Below are 24,421 nucleotides of genomic sequence, written 5' to 3' on the forward strand. Positions count from 1 at the left end.
TGTACCTTAGTTCCCTCTTGCAAGAGAGTAATGGAAATAGTACCTATGTCAGAGTGATATGGAAAATTAGATGCACAAATATGCATAAAAGGTCTAGAATGGTACCCAGCCCAAAGAAAGGGCTCAGTAGACGTTATTATTCGGCTAGTGGCACACTTTGTCTCCAGCACCTAAAGCGGTACAAATGATGGCTTCAAAAATATTGGTGCAATAAATGAATAACAGCAAATGTTTTTATCTCTGCTGTAAGCTCTTTACACATATTAACTGGTGCAATCTTCATGCAACCCTGTGAGGTGCAATTTATTATTCCCATTTTATAGATGAGGAGACTGAGGCACAGAAAAGTTAATTATCTAACCTAACGTACACAGCTACTAAGTGGCAGAGCCAGAACTTGAGCCCAGGCAGCCTTTACTCTTTTATTCCCCCTAATGTTTATTAATTAGAATATTTACCAGATTATACAGCTGATGTATTCAAGGTAAAAAAATTTTACAATACAAGAAAGTATCATTTTAAAATATCAATTTAAATTCTACCACCCACAGGTGAGCACTTGGTCAATGTTCTTTCTGTGTGTGTGTCCTGTGTGTTTATGTGTAAGTGTAGTATTTGTACATAATAGGATCACGACATATATGCACTTTTTTCTTTATCGTGAGCACACTCATGGGTTGAATTTTGTTTCCCCCAAAATTCATATATTGAAGTCCTAACTGCCCCCCGAAATCACAAAATGTGACTATTTGGAGATAGAATCTTGACAGAGGAAATCAAGGTAAAGTGAAATCTTCAGGGTAGCCTTAATCCAGTATGACTGGTGTCCTTATAAAAAGGGGAAATGTGGAGACAGACACACAGAGGGAAGATGATATGAAAAGATGTAACGGGAAGACGGCCATCTGCAAGCCAAAGAAAGAGGCGGCTAGAAACAGATCCTTCCCCGAGAGCCCTCAGAAGGAATCGACTCTGTCAACACCTTGATCTTGGACTTGTAGGCTCCAGAACTGTGAGGCAGTAAGTTTCTATTGCTAAAACACCCAGTCTGTGATGCTATGGGCAGCCCTAGAAAATTAACACAAGTACCTTTTCAGCATTTCTTTTGGTCTCTGCTTACTTCTTGCCCCTTATCACCAATCTCTATTCCTTTGCCCTACCCCTGGAGTCCATCCTTGGATTAAACTTTCTCCCTCATCCCTTTCCCCAGTAGTGTCCTTACTCTTAACCTTTACACAAATGAATTACTTAAGCCACTCCTTCTGCACAAACTTTTTTGGATCCAACTTGGTGAAGGACCCCTGTAATTAAAAAAAAAAAAAAAGTCCACATTGTCTCTAATTCCTAGTATGTCTGCTCTGGGTAATGGGGCCAGAAAGTCTTTCAGAAACTCCTGCAGAGTGCCCCAGGGGGTCCACAATCTAGCCTCAACCTAGGCCTCAAGTTCCTAAGAGAAGATGAAGATTATGGAGAAGCTTGTAAGGAAGTTATTCCCAGCTGTGATAATGAAGGAGGCGGAATGCCTATAAACTATTGTTAGCATTCCAAAAAGCCTGACGAACATCCTAGCTTCTATTCTTCATGGAACTGAATTAAGTACTAGACCAGCCAAGCAGCTGTCCAGGTCGCCAACATGTGAAAGCAATAAAACATATTGAACTAAGCAAGAAATACAGGGTGACTTAGCTCCGGCCTCCAACTCCTTATTTGGCTGGTTAAAAGTAAATGAAGTTGACAGCATTCACTGGAAAAAACAAGAAAAGAGGCCTGGTGCGGTGGCTCATGCCTGTAATCCCAGCACTTTGAGAGGCTGAAGTGGGAGGATCTCTTGAGGCCAGGAGTTTGAGACCAACCTGGGGAACATAGTGAGACCCCATCTCTGTAATAAAATAAAATAAGCCAGGCATGGTGGCACCCACACACAGTCCTAGCTACTCATGAGGCTGAGGCGGGAGGATTGCTTGAACCCAGGAATTGGAGGATGCAGTGAGCCATGATAGTGCCACTGCACTCCAGCCTGGGTGACAGAGCAAGACCCTGTCTCAAGAAAAAGAAAAAGAAAATGAAAAAGAGCGAGCGAGAAAGGAAAGAAAATGAAAAAGAGCGAGCGAGAAAGGAAAGGAAATGAAATAGGAAATCGCTTCTGCTCTAATAAGACTCTGCCTAGCCTCTTGGTTGCTCAAGTGAGGAAAATGTCCTGGATATGCACAGAAGTACCTGCAGCCCCCAGCTTGGCCCATCAACAGGGACCTGGAGGGCCAGTGTCAGTCCGCTGAACACCAGAAAACCAGGAATGTGCCCATCATAGCGCCATTCCTTGGAATATTGTTATCCAGGTTTTAAATCCTGCCTTCCAGGAAGTTAGCTCAGAAAATCACAAAAGCCACCAAAAAAGAAAACTAAAACTATGAAAGTCCATTTATAAAAAGAGAGAACTTTTAAAATTCCACTAACAGACTTTTTATCTATTGCCATGGTAATAACTCTGTCCTTGGTGAGTGGATGAGTCTCATGCCATCCATGTACAAATGACAGAAAATGTACAATGAAAGACAGTTTCAAACAAGTTCAATGTATTATATATTCATTATTTTGAGCATGAAGAAAAGTATAATAAAGAAAAATAGGCAATTTGGGAGGCCAAGGTGGGTGGATCACTTGAGGCCAGGAGTTTGAGACCAGCCTGGCCAAATGGCAAAACATCATCTCTACAAAAAATACAAAAAATAGCCAGGCGTGGTGGTGCGTGCCTGTAATCCCAGCTACTCGAGAGGCTGAGGCAGGAGAATGGTGTGAACCTGGGAGGCAGAGGTTGCAGTAAGCCAAGATTGCAACCCTGCACTCCAGCCTGGGCGACAGAGGGTGACTCTGTCTCAAAACAAAAAATAAAAAAAAGAAAAGAAAAAAGAAAAATAGCATTATATATCTCCACCCCTGTGCTATATCAATTTGGAAAGGCCTAGCAAAAGTGTATCCAAAATATATTTTAACCTAAAACTGAAAGCCAACGTATCAAAATAAATATTCAACAAAAGCCAAATATCACGATCACAGAAAACCTTCTGAGATATACAAATAAACCTGTAATTTTATTTTTAAATTTCAATTATTTTTATAATTTTATTATGAAAATCTTATTTTAGTTATTAAAATGTTAAACTTTGACATGATACAGGAAAACAAATAGCACTGTCCATTGCTGGATTGCTCCTACAGTTATTATACTGCATATTTACATTACTAAGTAGTTGTTCACTTTTAGCTGGCACATTTGATGATATCACGTATCACTAACCTTTTGACTCAAGGCAATGTAATTTTGGAAAATGTTTTTCAGTAACATGTTTTTATGATTTTATGATTTTATGATAGGAAGAACAAGAGCCCACAAAGAGGTTTTATGATTTTATGATTTTATGATAGGAAGAACAAGAGCCTACGAAGAGGTTCACATTTTAATAACCCAAACCTGTGAGCATATTACCTAACATGGTAAAAAGGATTTTCTTTTTGATTTTGCAGTCTTCTTTTTTTTTGATTTATTTTAAGTTCAGGGGTACATGTGTAAGTTTGTTATATAGGCAAACTCATGTCACGGGGTTTTTTTGTTCAGATTATTTTATTTTTGTCACCCAGGTACTAAGCCTTGTACCCACTCGTTATTTTTTCTGCTCTTCTCCCTCTTGCCATCCTCCACTCTCCAGTAGGCCCCAGGGTGTGTTGTTCCCCTCTTTTTGTCCATGTGTTCTCATTATTTAGCGCCTACTTGTGAGAACATGCAGTATTCCTTTTTCTGTTCCTGTGTTAGTTTGCTACGGATAATAGCCTCCAGCTCCATCCATGTTCCCACAAAAGACATGATCTTGTTCTTTTTTATGGCTGTGTAGTATTCCGTGGTGTATATGTACCACATTTGCTTTATCCATTCTGTCACTGGTGGGCATTTATGTGGATTCCATGTCTTTGCTATTGTGAATAGTGCTGCAAGAATATTCACGTGCATGTATCTTTATGATAAAATGATTTACATTCCCCTGGGTATACACCCAGTAATGGGATTGCTGGGTCTAATGGTAGTTCTGTTTATAGCTCTTTGAGGAATCACCACACTGCTTTCCACAATGGTTGAATTAATTTACACTCCCACAAACAGTGTATGAGTGTTCCCTTGGCAAAAGGGATTTTCAAGGTGTAATTAAGATCTTGAAATGGGGAGATTATTCTGCATTAACTAAGTGAGCCTAATGTTTATAAGTGAGTGTAAACTTTATAAGGGGAAGGGAGAGGTATGGAGTCAGAGAAGGAGGTGTGACAAAAGAAGAGGTGAGAGAGAGAGGAAGGGAGAGCAAGAGCGAGCGGGGTGCAGGTGGGCAGGTGGTGGGGGAATTGGTTTGAAGATATTACAGCTGGCTTTAAAGATAAAAGAAGAAGCTGAAAGCCAAGGAATGCAGGCAGCCCGCAGAAGCTGAAAAGGCAAGGAAATGGATTTTCCTCTAGAGCCTCCTGAAGAAACACAATCCTGCTAATAACTCTGGGCTCAATAAAACCTATTTTGGACTTCTGGCCTCCAGAACTGCAAGATAATAAATGTGTGTTGTTTTAAGCCACTGAATCTGTGGTTACTTTGTTATAGCAGAAATAGGGAATGAATAAAATAACTTAGGAAAATCTTTTAAAAATTTCTTATCTTCAGCTTATGAAAATGATTAGTGGTCTATAGCAATCATCCTGACAATTTAAAAATTCAGTCTCCAGGATTCAAAACTATAAGGAATTATCTTCTTAAAGCATTTTTACAAAAATGTGTTGTTATGAAGTTTGATGATTAAGAAGATCAAAATGTGTTTAGAGCCCCTCATTTTTCTCTAGCACTTCTTTGTTTCATATTCTTAATATTCTTTTTTTTTTTTTTTGAGACAGGGTCTCACTCTCACTCAGGCTGGAGTGCAGTGGCACGATCTCAGCTCACTGCACCCCGGACCTCCTGGGCTCAAGTGATCCTCCCACCTCAGCATTGTGAATAGCTGGGACTACAGGTGTGTGCCACCGTGCCCAGCTATTTTTTTTATTTTTTTTATAGATGGGGTCTCGCTATGTTGCCCAGGCTGGTCTTGAACTCCCAAGCTCAAACGATCTGCCTGCCTTGGTCTCCCAAAGTGCTGGGATTAGAGGTGTGAGCCCCTGTACCTGCCTAGTATTCTTTATTATTTCTGGATTGAAGATAATTTATCATACATGTTTACATGATTTTAGATTTTTTTTTCCACCTTGTGAAATTTTGAGATTGGTGGCAAAACTGACATTCTGCTTTTAATTAATCTTTAATAAAATGTGAATTTCCAAATAGAATATATTCTTGAAATATTTTTGCCCTAAAAAATTAAATAGCTAAAAATTACAGTTCTTAATGTTTAAATGCTAGTGAATAAAAAATTCTACAAAGATTAGAATTATCATGCAAATTCTTATTAATCTCTTATTAAACTTGATATTAAACTCTATAAACTTAGTAAAAAAAAGAAAATATTCTTTCTCAGCTAATCTAGAGATAATGCATTTTTCCTAATATTTTTATTAACTAGTTTCCTAATTTAGAAAATTTCTTTTTTGTAGAGATGGGGCCTTGCTGTGTTGCCCAGGCTGGTCTTCACCTCCTGGCCTAAAGTGATCCTCCTGCCTCAGCCTCCCAAAGTGCTGGATTAAAGGTGTGAGCCACTGCTCCTAGCCTCTAATTTTTTAAACTATGTGAATTTAGTACTTGTATTTTGCATAATATGAACAGCATTCACAATCCTCATTACATTTTGCATCATTTTACTCATACAATTACATATATTTCAAGGAGCTGTTTTTCTCCAAAGTATACATCTAGAATCCTTATCAGAATTTGAGAGGGCCAGGCCTGGTGGCTCACGCTTGTAATCCCAGCACTTTGGGAAGCCGAGGTAGGTGGATCACGAGGTCAGGAGATCAAGACCAGCCTGGCCAACATAGTGAAACCCTATCTCTACTAAAAATACAAAAAAGTAGCCAGGCGTGGTGGCTGGTGCCTGTAATTCCAGCTATTCAGAAGACTGAGGCAGGAGAATTGCTTGAACCCAGGAGGCGGAGTTTGCAGTGAGCCGAGATCACGCCACTGCACTCCAGCCTGGGTGACAGGGCAAGACTCTGTCTGAAAAAAAAAAAAATTAAGAGGAAATATTCAAATAGTAACAATATATCTATATAAAAGCAGAAAACGCAAAAAAGAAAGCAAATACTACTAATAAACAGTACATCTGATTGACATACTTTGTTCATACCACCACCATTATTTCATAGGCTAGCTATGATATGCAACCATGAGAGATACTATGTGTCAACTCCCTGACCTAAGCAATCGCCCAAACCACAGGGGCAAGAAGCCTGGAAACAACACTTCCCAGACTCTCTGGCTGGCAGGCTTCAGGTTAGATTCTACTCTCGCTTGTTTGGGGGATGCAGAAAAGAAGGAGAAGCCAGTGTTTGAGAGGCAGGACAGGCCAGCTCGCAGCAGCAGCAGCTGCTCCTGTGGGGTTTTGCATGGCGTTCGGGCATCTCCTTGAGAATCTCCCACTTTGATGCTGCTGACACCATTCATGGCCACTTCCCTGGGATCTCTGAACTTCCAGATTTCAAAGTGGCCTCTCTGCCCTTTCTTCCCGCTGCTCTTGTGAGGTCGTGAATGCCTCTAGTTCCCTGTATTGAACCTCTCTTCCTTCTCTAAATACCTAGAGTGGCTTCTGTTTTTCTGACCAAACCCTAATACAATAACATGCACATACAGTAGCAAGATCATTGATCACCCTCAGGTTCAGGGAAGACACAGTATCTTGAAGTAGGCATTTGAGTATGTGGGCTTCCAAAGGCTGAAGACAAAGCAAAGCAGATCTCACCTAACTACCAAGGCTAAAGCCACATTCCTATGCACCCCGATTTCTGTCCTGTCAGAGAAAGCCCACAGGTCTTCATCTGACCGTGACAAACTTCAGTGAGGCTACTCAGCCTTCATAAAAGTCAAATGTATTTGTTTTTTGTTGTTGTTGTTTTGTTTTTACCAGGATGAAATCAGCATAGTGAGGTAATAATACTGCTGGCCTGTGGGTACTCGGGCTCATGCAACATGAGAAAAACAACCATTACCAAGGCATCGAGTTGGTAGGTAGAGTCCTTCCACATGTGAAGGTGCAGTAAGTAGGGCTGGGAGTAAATGAACAATAAAATGCATCCTTTATGGTGCAAAGGACAGGAACGCCCTGCATCAAGGAATGGGGAAACAGGGCAAGGAAGACAGCTCAGAGCCAATGAAAAGAAAACCCACTAAGCACACAGTGTTGTGCTGGTCCAGCGGTTCTCTCCATGTTTTTGGTCTTGAGACCCCTTAAAAATTATTGATGACCCCAGACTTCTGTTTATGGATCATTATCATTTTATAAATTGAAACTGAGAATATTTTAAAAAGAAGAATACACAGCACACATCCCAACAGCTGTCAGAGCCAGTAGCCTTTGGAAACCATGAGGGTGAGAAAATGAGAGTAAAAAGATAAATAACATCTTGGTATTTTCATGAAAACAGTGTTGATCTCGAAGCTACCCTGAAAGGGTCTTGCGGACTCCTGGACCACACTTTGAGAGCCACCGTGCTAGGCTGTTGATTCTAGTCTAGCTCATTTCATTCTCTTAACACTGAAATGTGTGTGATTACTATACCCATTTGACAGGGGAAGAAACTAAAGATCAGAAAGGCCTAAGTAACTTGCCCTAAGTAATCTTGCAGACCAGGATTTAACCCTGCTCTCTCTGCCTCCAGAGCCTCCATTGGAACAGAGGACTTGACCATGGGAGGGTCAGGCCCAGGAGGGATTAGCTGGAGAGTCCCCAGGCGGTCACAAGTGTCCCCGCAGTGGGAAGAAGGAACCGTCCCCTAGGGAGCTGACTGGCCATGAGAAACTGCAGTACCCAGGCTTACCCCCACTGTGAAATGGGCCCGCATCCTTGACATTATGGTCTGGGAGAGGGAGGCAGCCTGGAATGGAGACCTGTCTGCCAGCGCGAGCTTTGCCATCTGCTGATGTTGAGCGCTTGGCCAGGCACCCCTAAGGGGTTGGGCTAGAGAGTGTCTCAGAGCAAAACACCATGGGGACTCCCCCCAGCCCTGAGCTCTCAGTCCTGTATCCGGACTAGAATCTCAGGGTTGCCTGGTCAGCTGAGGGTGGGAAATGGGGCTGCATAGCCTGAGAGGGAAAACAGCTCTATTCTCACTAACCCACATGGGCAAAGATCAGCCCAGAGAATCTGGGGCCTTTTCCAGGACCATAATAGGTGATTTCGCTCCAAAGCCTGCCAGTGGGAGTATCAGTTTAAATCCACCGAGAGCAAGTTTTGTATTAGAATAGCATTCCATAGCTACTGCTGGCCTTCCACTGGGGAGCTCTGTTTCCAATCTCAAAGATGTCCAACAATTTTAAAGGCACAGAAGCTCAGTTTTACCCAACCGGGCAGGCAATGGCAGAAGGCATGTGACTGCCAGCATTCCCACAGCAAATGCACGATGCAGCTACCCCAACCCTGACCCCAGACTCTGGTCTCTATTCTGCTTCCAGCTCCAAGACGGGCTGGAGGAACAGCTGGTCCAGAAACCTGGGGTGCCCATAGCTACCCACTCAGACCTTCTGTGGAGTGCATGACTGTCCAAGTCCTCAGGGAGGCCTGCATTTGCTTATTTAGACACCTAGCTCCTGGGCACACTCTCTGGAATCATCGGCCACTGCCAGGTCCCCCATGCCCATGGCCACGGCATTTCCTGCCAGCCTGGCATACTCCTCATGCCACCTCCCAGGCAGGGATGGCCACCCACTATGAGCAAAAATAACACTAACAATAGCTCGCATTGTGAGGTTCTTCCCACTGCACACTTCTCATACCCTGTCTTGCTGGAGCTTAACAAAAACTTTACAGGGTTTGCAAGTGATAGCCCATTGTCCTTCTTCTTTATAGATGAGGAAGCTGAGGCTTGGTGCATGAAAGGGGGTGTCTAAGGTCACTCCATGGGAGAGCTGGCACTAGGTCCCAGGTCTCTCCGTCTCAGCCCAGGGTTCCCTCTGCTGTCTGGCATTTTTGGGGTGAGGTGCAGAGCAGAAATGGTGCAGGGCACTGAGGCTAGAAGTGTAGTGAGCCCAGGGCCCCTCTCTTGCCTTTGTCTCATCACTGGTGGCCACCAGCCATGAGTCCTCGAGGGATCATTCTCTGAGCTTAGAAACACACAAATCAGGAGTTTCAATCAGCTGAGCAATCTGTTTCATTTTAATTTTCTTTCCTAAATTTAAATTTAATTAAATATTAAATTTAAACTTAAATGGAAAGATTTAAATTTAATACTCAAATCTCTCTCTCCCTATGCCTCCTGTTCCTGGTTTCTGGAGTAAAGAGCCTGCCTTTGGCCATCTCGGGAGCATTGGTGGGTGAAGCTCATCTTTGGAATCCTTCTTGGGATGTGACCGTGGCCTCTCAGCAGGTTATTTAGCAACATGCCCGGGTGAAAGAAACCCTCCAACTTTCCAGACATAATGTAATAGGCCCTGTGTCCTCCCTTCCTGGGCTTGGGTCAAGATGAAAAAGAGGGCTAACCTCACTTTTGGGACCTAAGTGAGGTTAGCCCTTGTCTTGGTAAAGCCACCTCTGGGAAGCAACGATTTGCCCAGACCAGTGGTAAATGTTGGGGTGGTCCTACCAGGCACAGGCCTGGAAGACCTCCAGGGCTCCCCGCCCCCAATTCTGCAGTGGTAGGAGGCAAGCCTTAGCACTTAACAGGCTGTTGCTGGACAAATGGGGCCCAAAGCAGGGGGTGGAGAGGGTCAGGTAGCCAGAGGGAGCCACATGAGGCCTCAACAGTGGGATCCCAGCTTGATCCAGGTGCCATCACCTCTGGCTCTTTACCCAGAGGAGTGGTGTGCAGGGAAGGAATCTCATGCAGCCTGGCTGAAGACACTGGGCTCCACACTGAGTTGCTCTGTCAGGAAAGACCTGATACATGAGTGTCACGGAACAGCACAGAGGACCCTCCAACCAAAGTCATGGTCTCGCCGCTCAGGGTTGGCTGGCTGTCCCAGCAGTTACAGGATTCTGAAGTGGACTTGGGGTGGAGAAGCACTCACATGGGCGCTCAGAGATTCTTGCCTCTAGTAAAGAGGAACCTCACACGTCTATGTCGGGAGAGATTCCGCTAAGAGGCTGCTGGAGCCGCTCTCTCGGGCTGGACAGAGAGCTGGTGGGTGACTCCAGCCTTCCTTTGGGGGCCAATTCCTCCCATTGCCCTGCTAGGAAAAGTCCTCGGGAATCTAAGGAAAGGCACTCTACCAAGCAAATGGCTCAGCTTTGTGCTATGAAGGCCAACCTTCCCCTTGACAGCAACTCCTCTCTTTAGACCTGTGTACTCAGCCCTCAAGCACCCGTGGCAGTGTGAGAACAGCACGCTTTATCCTTCACTCTTGGCCGTTTGGGTGCTGGGGTCGGCAAAGGTGTAAACGGCTTCCTGCGTCACCATTTGTGAATCAGGGGCTGATGGCTCACAGGCCTAAGGTGATCAGAAGCAGGTGGGACAGCAGGTGAGTAAACAAACAGCTGCAAGAGAACGTGATCTGTCCTTCATGGAGGGGAGGACAAGGTGCTGGGAGAGTGGGGGTGGTCATGACTAATGCTGTGGGAGCAAAAGAGGCTGTGAGGGCATGATGCCACCATAGCCTGCCATGGGTACTGCCTGCTTAGAAGGCTGACAGACGTCTGGGGAGGCCCGGGGAGGTGAATGGGAAGACAAGGGCTAAAAGGAGGAGTCAAAGGGCTGCCCCAACATGTTAATAACTCCTAATATGGCTCCCTGGGTGGCAGGCCTGACCCTTGCCCACTCCTGAGAGCAGATTCTCAGAATAGGCTTCTGATGAAGGTGTGGAATGAGCCAGGGTCATTGGGTGCAAGTAACAGAAACCAGTGGGCCCATGTAAGCTAAGAAGGAATCTATAGGGAAGATGTTGAGGTGTTCACAGAATTGGCAGAACTTTTTGGAGAAGCTGGGCTTGGAAAATAGATAGGAACGAAGAGAGGCTGGACAGCAGCCAGCAGGTCAAGCGCACGTCCCAGAAACACCTGCCATTGCCAGAGGTCACCTTTCAATTATCCCTGCATCTTGACATCTTTCCTCCAAGGGTCGAAGTTTCAAATGACAGAAACATGAATCCCAACCCCCGCATCTGGCTGCCAGAGGGCAGGGAGCAGGCCTTTCTGGGTCCTTGTGTCTGGGGAAGGGAAGCCTGGACGCCTTAGGGACAGACTTCCGGCTTTTCTCCATACAGCCTTGCAGTGGCTAGAGAGCTGCTGACTTTGGGGATTGGGCAGCAGTTGCCAGGAGGAAGCATCCATTCTCCGAGGGGTTTTACTCCTCCTAAGCTATGGAAAAGTTCAGTAACAGCCCAGGGTTGGAGGCATCCCAGGGTCCCAGGTTGGGAGAAGGGCAGAAGTTACTTTTCTAGTTTCTGCCTTTGCTAATAACTAATTCATTTCTTTCTATGGCTTTTTGAGAAAATATCTTGTTATCATCTGTATAGAGATCCTACTGTGTACAGTACAAGGTAGAGGTAGGGAAATCCTAAACAGAGCATAATGAGGACTCCTCTGTAAAGGAATTTTCATGACTGAAATGTATTAAATGCCTACTGTATGCCAGGTGCTGGGTTAAGTACACTTTCATGTGGCAGGGAGAAGAATATATTCTAAAACCTTGCTACATACTATATGTAATAACCTGAAACTGGAAGCTACCCAAATGTGCACCAACACTAGAATAAATTATAATAAATTCATATATTGGAATACTGTAGTACAGCAGCATTCTTGGAGCCTGGTCTGCCCCTATGGGTCCCTGTGATCCTTTCAAGGAAGCTGCAAAATCAAACCTATTTTCATAATAATTCTAAGATATTATTTGCCTTTTCCACATTGATGTACAAAAGCAATGGTAGGTAAAACTGCAGGTGACTTAACACAGATCAAACAATAGCACTAAACAGAACTAGTAGTCATTGAATTATTCACTCCCATACATCCTCACTACAGATTTTCCACTTTCACTGAAGATTGCATCTTGACGAAGCAGTAAAAGTTATTAATTCTAGTCAGTCTCAACCCTTGAATGCATGTCTTTTTAATATTCTGTGTGACAAAATAGGGAGTTTGCATAAAGCACTTCTGCTAAATACTGAAGTACAAGGGACGTCTTGAAGAAAAGCATTTGTGTGATTGTGTGAGTTGCAAACGGAACTAGCCACTTCCTTGTATGTGATTCTTGGTGTGCAAGTGCAGCGACTCTTGGTTTGGGATGCAGTTTCTAGGTCATAGAGTATGTGGATGTTCAACTTCATGAGAAAATATCAAACTGTTCTCCAAAGAAATTATTAGACCTTTACAGTTTTTTGGCCAAATGAAATGGTCTTTCATTTTGGTCTGGATTTTTGTTTTCCTAATCATTAATGCGGCTGAATGTTCATTGGCCACACAGATTGCCTGCCACTGCTAATTTTGAATCAGCCTAGTCAGCTAATGTCACAGAATACATCAACATGAGCCCAGGTGGTACTAGTCAGGGATGGGAGAGGTGGTTTAGTGTGACCGTATTTAATGTGTTATAAGATGCCATCAGTTATAAGATGCACCATCAGCTTAACACAGATTTACTGAAAAAAAAAGTCATATCAAATTAAACACTTTTTTAAAAACAACTAATATTGTACTGTATCAGTCCATTTCACACTGCTATAAAGAACTGCCTGAGACTGGGTAGCTTATAAAGGAAAGAGGTTTAATTGACTCACAGTTCCGCAGGAAACTTACAATTACGGCAGAAGGCGAAGGGGAAGCAAGGCATGTCAGGCATGTCGTACGTGGCAGCAGGAAAGAGACAGTACACAGGGGAAACTGCCACTTTAAAAACCATCAGATCTCTGAGAACTCCGTCCCTATCATGAGAACAGCATGGGGGAAACTGCCTCCATGATCTGATCACCTCCCACCACGTCCCTCCCCCGAAACGTGGGGATTACAATTCAAGATGAGATTTGGGTGAGGACACAGAGCCAAACCATATCATGCACATTTATCTGTATAATCATATAGCATTTTCTTTTTTAATATCACCATCGATTCTAAGTTTTTTTCACATTTACAGTCTGAAGACTCTTCCCAGTTGAGGCAAATACTGTCATAGAAATGTAGACTTATGGAACCTGTACCCGTGAACTTGACGTCCTGAGTATACTTAGTAGAGACAGTTAATATGCCAGGTTTTGCATGCATTTCCTATTAGGTTAAACTCATGGTTTCATTTTCTCTGCAACTGAATTACATATCACTGGAAATTTGAAAGTCACCCAGATACTTTTGACAGATGGATGTGCAGTATCTAGTGATAATCTTTCACAGGGCACAAATTAACCACAGCAGCCTCTCCCAGCTCTCAATTCTGCAATCTCCTTGGAAAGATTTAGCTAAGTTTGCATAACTCAGTGATGACAACCATGTCACAACTCACTCCTCTATTTGCTGCTAGTAAATTTGGGTTGCCATCAATTGAAAGACACAACCCAATTTCAGAAACGTTCAGAAGTGAAAGAGTGTGCATCTTATTTTTCCTCTAATTATCTAGTAAATTTTAAATGTGTATACATATGTGTGTGTATATATACATGTGTGTGCATATATATAGGAAAGTGTGTGCCCGTGTGTGTAAGTGTAGCCAACATTTATTAAGCATCTACCAGGTGATAACTTCCACGACTCCATGTCAGGGACTCTCCATTTATTATCGTTAATCTTTACAGTAATTTTGTGAGGTAGGTAACATCCTCATTTTAAAGGAAACTGAGGTTCAAAGGGTCAAGAGAACTTGACCAAGACTCATAAGCTGCAGAATCAGAATTCAAATCTAGGTCTATCTAACTTCAAGGCCAATAACCTTTCTACCACGTTACGAATCTCTTTTTTAGGTACTAAACTCCATGGGCCACTACTAGGTAAGACCTCGAATGAATTATTGCCAGCTCTGCCTGTTATGTTTCTAAGGTTGGATGCCTCCCTTTAGGAAGAGGTTACTGGCAGGGACAATGGAGAGATTTACAAAAGAGTTGAGCAATGTTAAAAATAACAACAAGGTATTTGCTCCTAATCCTGTTAAGCTCCTTTGAGCTCTGCGCAAGCCGAGAAGGGGAGGGCATGTTAATTTGCTTGCGTACAGGTGCATCTAAGGTTGCTGTTGCAATCTCCACATCTTCCAACCTTAGCCAGGACTTGGTGTCACTTTTTCTAATGTTCATGGGTGCAAAACCCTGATTTGTTTTATTATGATGAACAATCATAAAACTGATGTGCTAATGTCAATAAGGAGGCTCAGTTTCAGCCCTGGAAATGTACTTCTTTTGATTAAGAGTGCCCTGGCCAGGCACAGTGGCTCACACCTTTAATCCCAGCACTTTGGGAGGCTAAGGCGGGTGAATCACGAGGTCAAGAGATCGAGACCATCCTGGCCAACATGGTAAAACCTCAACTCTACTAAAAATACAAAAATTAGCTGGGCCTGGTGGCGCACACATGTAGTCTCAGCTACTCGGGAGGCTGAGGCAGGAGAATCACTTGAATCCAGTAGGTGGATGTTGCAGTGAGCTGAGATCACGCCACTGCACTCCAGCCCGGTGACAGAGCAAGACTCCGTCTCAAAAAGAGAAAAAAAAAAAAAAAAAAAAGTGATGCGTGGTGGTGTTGAATCAGACTCAGGGGTTTGTATTTTTTTCAGTCTCCAAATTACATACAGGTCCATTTGGAGCTTCTACAGACCTGAAGAGACCTGGGGGGGCGGGGGGAGGGTTCTCTAACATCAGATACAACAACCCCTAAGCTATCTTGGACAAGTAAAAACTTGTGGGTACTCAGACTTTGCTGAAGGAGAGTGTTCCTTCATCATCCTCAAATGCATGGCTTAGTTTGGCCAGTCACAAACTTTTCATCACCAAAAACCCCATTCTATAACTTTTCCTGCTGGGCCTCTTCCTATGAAGTACTTTTATCCACCAACTTGCATGTTGGCTTTAAAAAATTCTCTGTGAATTAGATATAATCAGCAGAAAAGAAATTCCAGCCAAAAGGAAAAGAACATGAGATTTTACTCAGCCTGCCAAGGGAACCTTATCTCAGGTAAAACATGATTTTCCTTAGGCTTTTTCTTGAAATGTGAAAAATAACTCCACAGTTCCACTCACTACCTTTTCAGATAAATCCTCAGGGGCCCACTGACCTGGATTTGAAACCACTGGTGTGATTTTCTCAACGCAGTTCACTTAACTTTGTGGTTGACCTCAGGACCAATCGCCACTCACTTTCCACTCCTGCCTTTGGATCAAGCCCATCTACACAGAAAACAAGGTACTATATTTCTTCAATCCAGAGATACCCTATCAAACTTTTTCACTGAACTTTCCCCTCCCATCAGTAATTTGCGAGAGGTGTGGTTGCTCTCCATCTTCGCCAGGACTTGATATTGTCATTAAAAAAAATGTTTTTAGCCATTCAAATAGGTGTGTAGTGGTTTTATTTTGCATTTTCCTAATAACTAATGATGCTAAGGATATTTTCTATGCTTAATTGCCATCTATATATGTTCTTTGGTGAGCTGCCTGTACAAATCTGTTGCCCATTTTTTTTGGTTAGGTTGTTTGTTATTGAGTTTTGAGGGTTCTTTATATATTCTGAATTTAAGTTATTTGTCAAATATATCCTTTGCAAATACGTTATCCTAGCCTGTGGCTTGTCTTTTCATTTCCTTAGCAGCGTCATTTACAGAGCAGGTGGCTTTAATTCTGATGAACTCTGATTCATCAATTTTTCTTTTATGGACTGTGCTTCTGATATTGTTGTATCTAAGAAATTTTTGCCTAACTCAACATCACAAAGATTTTCTCTCTTAAGCTTTCTTCCAATAGTTTTACTGTTTTAGGTTTGACATTTAGGTCTATGATGCATTTTGAGTTAATTTTTGTACAAGGTACAAAGTTAGGTACCTAGGGTATGGGCCAAGGGTCAAGATTTTTTGTTGTTACTTTTGCATATGGATATCCAATTATCCCAGCACAATTTGTTGAAAAGTCTATCCTTTCTTTATTGATTTACCATTGCATCTTTGTCAATTGACCACACCTGTGTGGGTCTATGGCTGGACTTTCTTCTCATTCCATTCACCAATACCCCTCTGTCTTGATTCGTATAGGAGACGCCTATAGATGCCACCCCAAAATATGCCACTTTGGCATGAGGATTGTTGTGAGCTGAAGGCAACTGAGAAAGAGCAGATACAAGAAAAGCTCTCTGCCCTCCCCTAAAATGTGCCTAAAAACCTAAAAGCAGGACATAAGGCGTCTCTCCTCCCCTCTCTACCAAGAAAGATAAAGGTTGATTACTGAAGATAACTTTAAATCCTTATCAGTCTGAAGATGGCACCAGGGGAATCTACATAACAAACTCCCATTTATTTGCCTTAAGAGATAAATATTATTAACCTCATTTTTCAAGTGAAGAAACTAAGACTCAAAGAATTTAAGAAATTTGTCTAAAATAACACAGCTTATCCTTTCCAGTGAATTTAAATCCATTATTTCTTGTCTCCAAAGTCCATGTTCTTCCCACTGCCCTAGACTGCCTGTGGTCCAAATCATTTTTAGTAGATATCAGTCTTGCCTATGGATGAGAGACTTCTGGGGAAGCTGCTAAAAATTAAGGCTACTAGAGTTCCCCCAAGACCAACTAAATCTGAATCTCTGGGACTGATACCTAGGCCTGGGTATTTTTCAAAAGCCCCCCACTTGATGCTGAGCAATGGTCAGGGTTGAGAACACTGGACTTACCGCTTTCCAAAAGAAGGGTCCTCCTGCCCTCACAGCGCAGTGATCCGAGATGCCTGTTCCTTGGATTTGGAAGCAATGAGCAATGAATGCTTTGCAGGAGGCAACCGCTCCATCTGCTTTAGGCCTGGGAAGCTCAGGGCTATAAAAGGCAAAGCTTTCTCCTTCATTTATTAAATGCTAGTAAACCCAAGGAGTGTGTCATGGTATTTTAGCATCAACTTATCACACATGTTTGTGCTGGCTTATGGTTGCAATCCTGATGAAAAACAGGTGTAACTCCTCAAAGCTGCTGTTAAGGACTTAATGGGTTACAAAAGGATGCTAATAAAAACGTTGGATGAGAGGAATGTTGCCATTTCAGAGGATATGGTGGAACTCTCATTTCTCAGAGGGATTTGGCCTTCGGGGGCATATTTCAAAGCAGAAAGCAAAGTGCCTTGCATCACCGTGGGAGGCAATAGCATCCTGGAGATGTGCTGTCTGGAGTAGTCTAGCGACTGAGACGCAGAACCTGCTCGCTAAACTGACAGATTTAGGTCCCAGCCTCAGTTACTGGCAGGACAAAATGATCGCATTTTTAGGCTAGATCTTACTAAAGCTTCAGGATGCCTTTTTTAGAAGTTGTCCCACCCCAGATGTGACATCTAATCTGGGTAATATTTCCTTGCATGAAATGTCCCTATAACATGAACCATATTGTTGTTGTAATTATTTTAAGCTTAGTGTTTCCCTTTATAAAGTTAAAATCCACATCTTGAAAATTTAGAAGCTGCAGAACAGTAGTCCAACATAAAGCTAATGCAAGTTTCGCATGACTAGACCACGTTAGAAGTTGATATACATCACCTTATTTAATCCTTGCAAGAACTCTCATGGGGAGAAGCCTTATTTCTGTTTTCAGATGAAGACACTGAGGCTTAATGACATACAACGGTTTGCTCAGAGATCCCAGGGAAGCGGGTGGCCTGACCCCAAAGCTCATTCTCATCCCATTACACCTCCCAGCCTTAGTACATTTTGGAATATTTCCTTATATCCTTTCTTTTGTTAAGCATTTTTATTTTTGATGTGATGTTTGGATTCCAGTTTTTTCTTTTTGAGGTGAGGGGGTCTCTCTATGTTGCCCAGGCTAGTCTTGAACTCCTGGGCTACTGGAATCCTCCTGCCTCAGCCTCCCGAGTAGCTGGGACTACCGGCATAAACCACTGCACCCAGCTTCTGGATTCCATATTTTTGAGCACATGAAAAATCCAGTTTTGCTTCCAGATTTTTTTTCTAAGTAACTTGTGAAAGTTGTCAGAATCAAAGTGGAGTCACTTGTGTTACAGACCTTCACAACCTTACACATAAACACTTCTGTGAGGACAACTGCCCAGCAACTGCCTGTCCAACCTCGGAATGACACCACCTTTGTTATTGATCTTTGTAGGCAAGGATAATTATCTCAAAACAATTATGTCATCCTCCTCATTTTTCCTTTAAAAACCTTTGTCTTCCTTTACCTCTGTGAATGTCGCACAGTTTACTATGGCAAGAGTATTCCATTGCAATACCTGTTCCTGAGTTTCCTCTCAGAGTCTGTTATTTACGCTGACAAACTTGTTAATAGAAGTCGTTTTCCAGTTAGTTTTTAGCCTTTGAGCATTCATTTGCCAGACGACACATGCTCTGAACACTAGGCTTTCAGGGGAGTTCCTCCCAGGTAAAGAGCTTGTCTTGGCAAACTTGGCTGTTGATGAAACTTGGTTCAAAGAGCAAATCACTCTCATGAAAGGGAGTCTGGTACTGGGGGAGCAGAAGTTGGGATGGCAGAGTCAAGGGAAGTCAAGATCTCTCCTTTCCCACCACACAGACAGATACAAGCCAATATTATATATATATATATACACACACACACACACACGTATTTACGTATATATATGTGTGTGTGCGTATATATATACTTTTTTTTTTTTTTTTGAGACAGAGTCTCACTCTGTCACCCAGGCTGGAGTACAGTGGCACAATCTCGACTCACTGCAACCTTCACCTCCTGGGTTCAAGCGATTCTCCTGCCTCATCCTCCCTAGTAGCTAGGATTACAGGCCTGAGCCACCATGCCCGGTTAATTTTTGTATATTTAGTACATACGGGGTTTCATCATGTTGACCAGGCTGGTCTTGAACTCCTGACCTCAGGTGATCTGCCCACCTCGGCCTCCCAAAGTGCTGGGATTACAGGTATGAGTCACCATGCCCAGCCACAAGCCAAAGTATGTTTTAGCAAACCTCCATCCTGATTGCTCATAGGAAGGGACGCTTTTAAGAAATAAGGATTTTTTTTTTTGAGACAGGATGACATAGGAAATGAAAAGAACGCTCTTTCCACAGTGATGTGTAAACCCAGGGGAGTCGAGGGTCTGCGCTGGGTTGCTGGAAGAAATGCCCCCACCTTCCCTCCACCCTGTGGACTGAGCAGGCAAAGCCTGCTCAGAAACAGAGCAAACAAGACAGATAGAGACGGGGCTGCGAGAGACAATGGCAGGGCTGCAGGGGGCCAGGCAGGCTTGGGGTTCTGACCGCGAGGGCAAAAGCAGAGACCATGTTTGTCTTAGAACTCTCCAAAGCTATGAAAATTCAGGACATTTCCTGAGCCCACATAGTAGAGGTTGACTAATCTCTTTCATAACGTCTGTTTCAGGTTAAAGGGACAAAACCCACTTTCACATCTTTCTGGCTAAGGTCTTGCTTTGGCTTTCTTTGCCTCACAATAGAGTCATTGACCCACGCTGGAGTCTGTGGGTGGGACCACAAACAGGAACATTCACACGACAGAACAAACATTTCTTCGTGCAAACTGGGATCCCTGCACTTTCAACTTAAGGGCCTGCTGATGAACGACCAGGACTTAGGGGTGATTAGCCCCAACCCTCCACCAAATGACTGTGTTTGCTTCCTTTCATATTTTGACCCCGTGCTTTTTGGCTAAAGTATAAAAGAAGAGAAATCTGAAATGTGTTCTCAAACGTTCAAAGCTCCAATTCCTGCAGAAGAGAATTTAAAACAAACCCCCCTTGGACTCTCGGCAGGAGTGGACAGCAGTATCTCTGCTTAGAAGTCTGCAGGTGAAGGACGGGCTGAGCCAGAGGAAATCTGTTTCTCATTAGAATTCTTGGCGGAGCATTTTCAGGCTCATCTGGAAAAGAGATGAGGAGAAGGACTGCCAGTGAGGTTTGTTTAATAAGCTCCTTTCTCCCCTCACACGTCTGCTGGCTTTCCCGTCCACAGGCCACCTGGGACCAGGTTTTCCAGTCCCTCTGCAGCCCCCTGCATGTGTCTGTATATAATCTGGGTATATGGCTTATAAAGTGGAGAATCCATATAAGGAAAACCCATTTCACTCTCATTTTTCTAAACGTCAAATGAAATTCTCCCTCAGACACTCTCCCTTTCACAGATGCGGTGGATATGAAGGGGAAGAGTCCGTGATAAGGATCCCTTTTATTAATTTGTGCAGAACGACAGTCTTCAAGGTGACATCTTAACCACGGCTTTTATCTGAGCATCATGACATTTGCTTAAAGTAACATCTTCATTTTACAGGTGGGGAAAATCAATAACAACAGTAACAAAAATACAAAACCAAACCAAAGCTGAGGCCCAGAGAGAAGAGGTGACTTACACAGTTTCACAGCCACTGGGAGTCGGAGCTGAGATGAGGAATCTGATTCCTGTCTCCCACAGTGTGCTGGAAATCAGAGCACCCCCCAGACCTCACCACGTTCTCTTTCCTGGATGTGCCAGGTCCTAGCGTAAATGCTACTTCCACCCAGAAACCCTCCCCGACCCAAACCCACCCTCAAGTCAGGCCTCCCTGTTGGCGCTCTATGCACGTTTTCTTTGTGGCACTTACCTGATTTTAATCAAGCTTTGTGTAATTATTTGCTTAAAGCTCCCTCTCCAGCAAGACTGTAAGCCCCCTGAGACAGAAACTGTGTCCTGTCTTGTTCATCATTGTATCTACACCACACTGCACAGTGTCTAGTCCATGATGGGCCCAAAAAATATATATTGTGAAATAAATGAACAAATGAATGAAAAATTGCCCAATGCAGTGGTGAAGGCTGAACATACACCAGCTTCCTTACTTCCTTGGTGAGTTAGCCAGTAAGGGATTTCCCAAGGAAATTTCTAGAGATTCTGTTGTTTCTCATTGACATTGGTTTTTTTTTTTTGTTTTTTTTGTTTTTTTTTTTTGAGACAGAGTCTCGTTCTATCTCCCAGCTCCCAGACTGGAGTGCAGTGGCGCAATCTCGGCTCACTGCAAGCTCCACCTCCCGGGTTCATGCCATTCTCCTGCCTCAGCCTCCCAAGTAGCTGGGACCACAGGCACCCACCACCACGCCCAGCTAATTTTTTTGATTTTTAGTAGAGATGGGGTTTCACCATGTTAGCCAGGATGGTCTCGATCTCACGACCTCATGATCCACCCGCCTTGGCCTCCCAAAGTGCTGGGATTACAGGCGTGAGCCACCATGCCCGGCCTCGTTGATGTTGTATAAAAACCTTTTGCTAAACATTGAGAAACTTCCTAAGGAGTGAGAGACTGAAAGACTGTGAATTGTGCAGGATTTCTGCTTTTTGCTGGCCTAAGAACATAAGGGATGAATAGACCAGGAGTGCCAGCAGAAGTTAGTCTATGTCCTGTGGGTGATGTCCTGCTCCCTGTTCCAGCTATGTGTTCTAGGGGATCATCACTGCTTCCTGGGTGAGTGCATGAGGGCATGATTCAGTCTGAGTAATGGGCTAGTTCTTCCTGGCCTTGCCACCAGCCCTGTAGCCTGGGAGAGCACCAATGATATGGTTGTGGCACATATCATCCAGTTCATATGGGGAAACTGAGGCAAGTGGAGAGGACTGTTCTGGTAGTGGCAGAGCTGGAACGAGAATCCAGGGCTCCTGCCTCTTTGTCTGCTCTTCTCCCCAGCACTGTTCAATCAATCAGCCCTTGGCATGTGCTCAGTGCTGTCTATTCTATTAGGTTGGTGCAAACATAATTGCAGTTTTCACTGTTACTTTTAATGGCAAAAACCGCAATTACCCACCTAATAGGTTCTGAAATGGATGTAAAAAGTCTTGAAAATTAAGCACACAAAAACTAAATACACAAAATGAGCATAGAGCATGGTCCCACCTTCCAGGAACTTACAGTTTTGGTGGAGAGTGAAACTAAATTCTTGAAACAATGATCCATGAAAGATTGCAAGTCTAGGTCATTACATGCTATGTTGTGTGCAGGACAGACTCTAAGTACTGAGAATTCTAAGAGGTCATTTGACAATTGTGCACAACTCTATCTTGAGTGCGCCTGTGACAGTGAAGGATTTCTGCACACCAGGAAGACCTGGAGGTCGCAGTGCAGCGGCAAAGGGCACACAGTCTTTGGAGTTAGACCTCCAGGCTCTGCTGCTTCCTGCTCTGTGACCGTGGGCAGGTCCTTGAGCCTCCCTCAGACTTGATCTTCTCTTCTGTAAAATGAGATGAGAAGACAATAGAGATACTTCCTTCGTAAGGTTGTTGTGAGAATTACATTCATGTAACATTTGTCAACTACTATAAGTTGACTTGCAGCAAATAGTAGTAATTATCATTAATAAAAATAAAGCTATATGAAGATAAAATGGGTTGTCTTCAGGAGATTGAGCCCCCAGTCACCAATGGTATTTCAACTCTGGCTAGAAATTATAGAAGAAATTCAATTTTAGAAAGGAGTAGCTCCTAGAACCAGATGATATTTAAGGTCTTTCCCAACACTGATCACAAGACGAATTTTGAGGACATTAGCTGGCCCTTGAGAATGCTACATGTTGGCCAAGTGGGAAGCGGGGAAGGGTGTTTCCTAGAAGATGGGAACTGTGTGAGCAGAGGCTTGGAGGAGGCACAGAGCTTGAAGCTATTGTACTCTTATATCCCAGAACTTCATCCCACTTGTGTTTTCTGAACATGTTGTGGAGGGACTCTTTACAGCTTGTAGAGGTCCAGTCAGGGGGATTGCAGTAACTCTGAGGTCTTCCACTTGTGTGTTTCAGAATTTCATGAACCATTGAGGGCAGGGGAGTTTGTGAATTCAGCATTAATACAAAGGAGTTCTAACCACGTTAGTTCACTCCTGCTTATCAGGGTGGTTTTCTAATGGGCCTGATTTCCTTATGATCAGCTTCTGAACTCAACTGAAACAAACTTCCTCTACCCAAAACAAACCAATGAGGTCATTTTACCACCTTGCCAAGTCTCTGTACAAATCTCCACGTGGGGCAGCATAATTGGAGATGGAGTTGGTAAAGGAAAAACAATTCATCAGAAAGAGCTTGCTTTGATATTCAGATGAGTTTATAAGGTAATTTTTTTTTTTTTTAGACGGAGTCTCACTCTGTCACCACACTGGAGTGCAGTGGTGCAATCTCAGCTCACTGCAACCTCCACCTCCCGGGTTCAAGAGATTCTCCTGCCTCAGCCTCCCGAGTAGCTGGGACTACAGGCTTGTGCCACCATGCCCAGCTAATTTTTGTATTTTTAGTAGAGATGGGGTTTCACCATGTTGGCCAATATGGTGTGGATCTCTTGACCTCGTGATCTGCCTGCCTCAGCCACCCAAAGGGCTGGGGATTACAAGCATGAGCCACTGCGCCTGGCCTATAAGGTAATTTTTAAAGTGGAAATCATAAAAGAAAACCGTGGTCACATTCATGTACCCTAAGATCTAGCTATGTACAACTTTTATTAGCAAAATTAACAAGGGAGGGTAATGTTTCTGTATTACCCTGAAATGGAGACCTCTGCATTTCTGCCCAGGCACCCAAGAGAATGTGCTCTGGGCTTTCTGCTCAGAGAGGGTGAAAGTGATGATTACCTAATGTGCAAAGTAGCACTTAAAAAAAAAAAAACTAATTGGCAACAACTTTGGATATCTTATACGCCCTCATTTCAGTTACAATTGGCTTTATGTACAGTTCAGAGGGTCTGCAGCTGGAAGGCATGGGGGGTGGTGGACTGCTTCTGCAGACCCAGGTGAAGCCTGTGCAGATGGCGACTGTCTCACCGCCGCAAGAACCACCCCCTCGCTGCCTGCCTCGATGCCTGGGGACCTCCTGAATGAGAAGGGAAACCACACATTCTCTCTGGCATCATACACGTTTCAGGCTTGTGGTTTTAATAGTTCTCTGCTATGCTGAGCTTTGTCTTTTGAAGCCACTGCCGGAGAAAATCAGCTCAGCTGCTTCTCTAGAAGGGAAGCCAGACAGAAGGTCATTACTTTCCTCACTGCCCACCACAGCCCTGTTCTCCACAGAAATGTGTCCTTCTACAACAGACAGACCCAAACTTGGCTTTCAGCAATGCTCTCAGTCTGCCTTATTCATCACTGCATCCCAAGTACCAAGCACAGTACTAAGTCCATAGTAGACATTCAAGACATACATGGGTGTGGATG

This window comes from Gorilla gorilla, chromosome 16 (assembly GCF_029281585.2).
Source record: "Gorilla gorilla gorilla isolate KB3781 chromosome 16, NHGRI_mGorGor1-v2.1_pri, whole genome shotgun sequence".
In the NCBI taxonomy this organism is placed as follows: domain Eukaryota; kingdom Metazoa; phylum Chordata; class Mammalia; order Primates; family Hominidae; genus Gorilla; species Gorilla gorilla.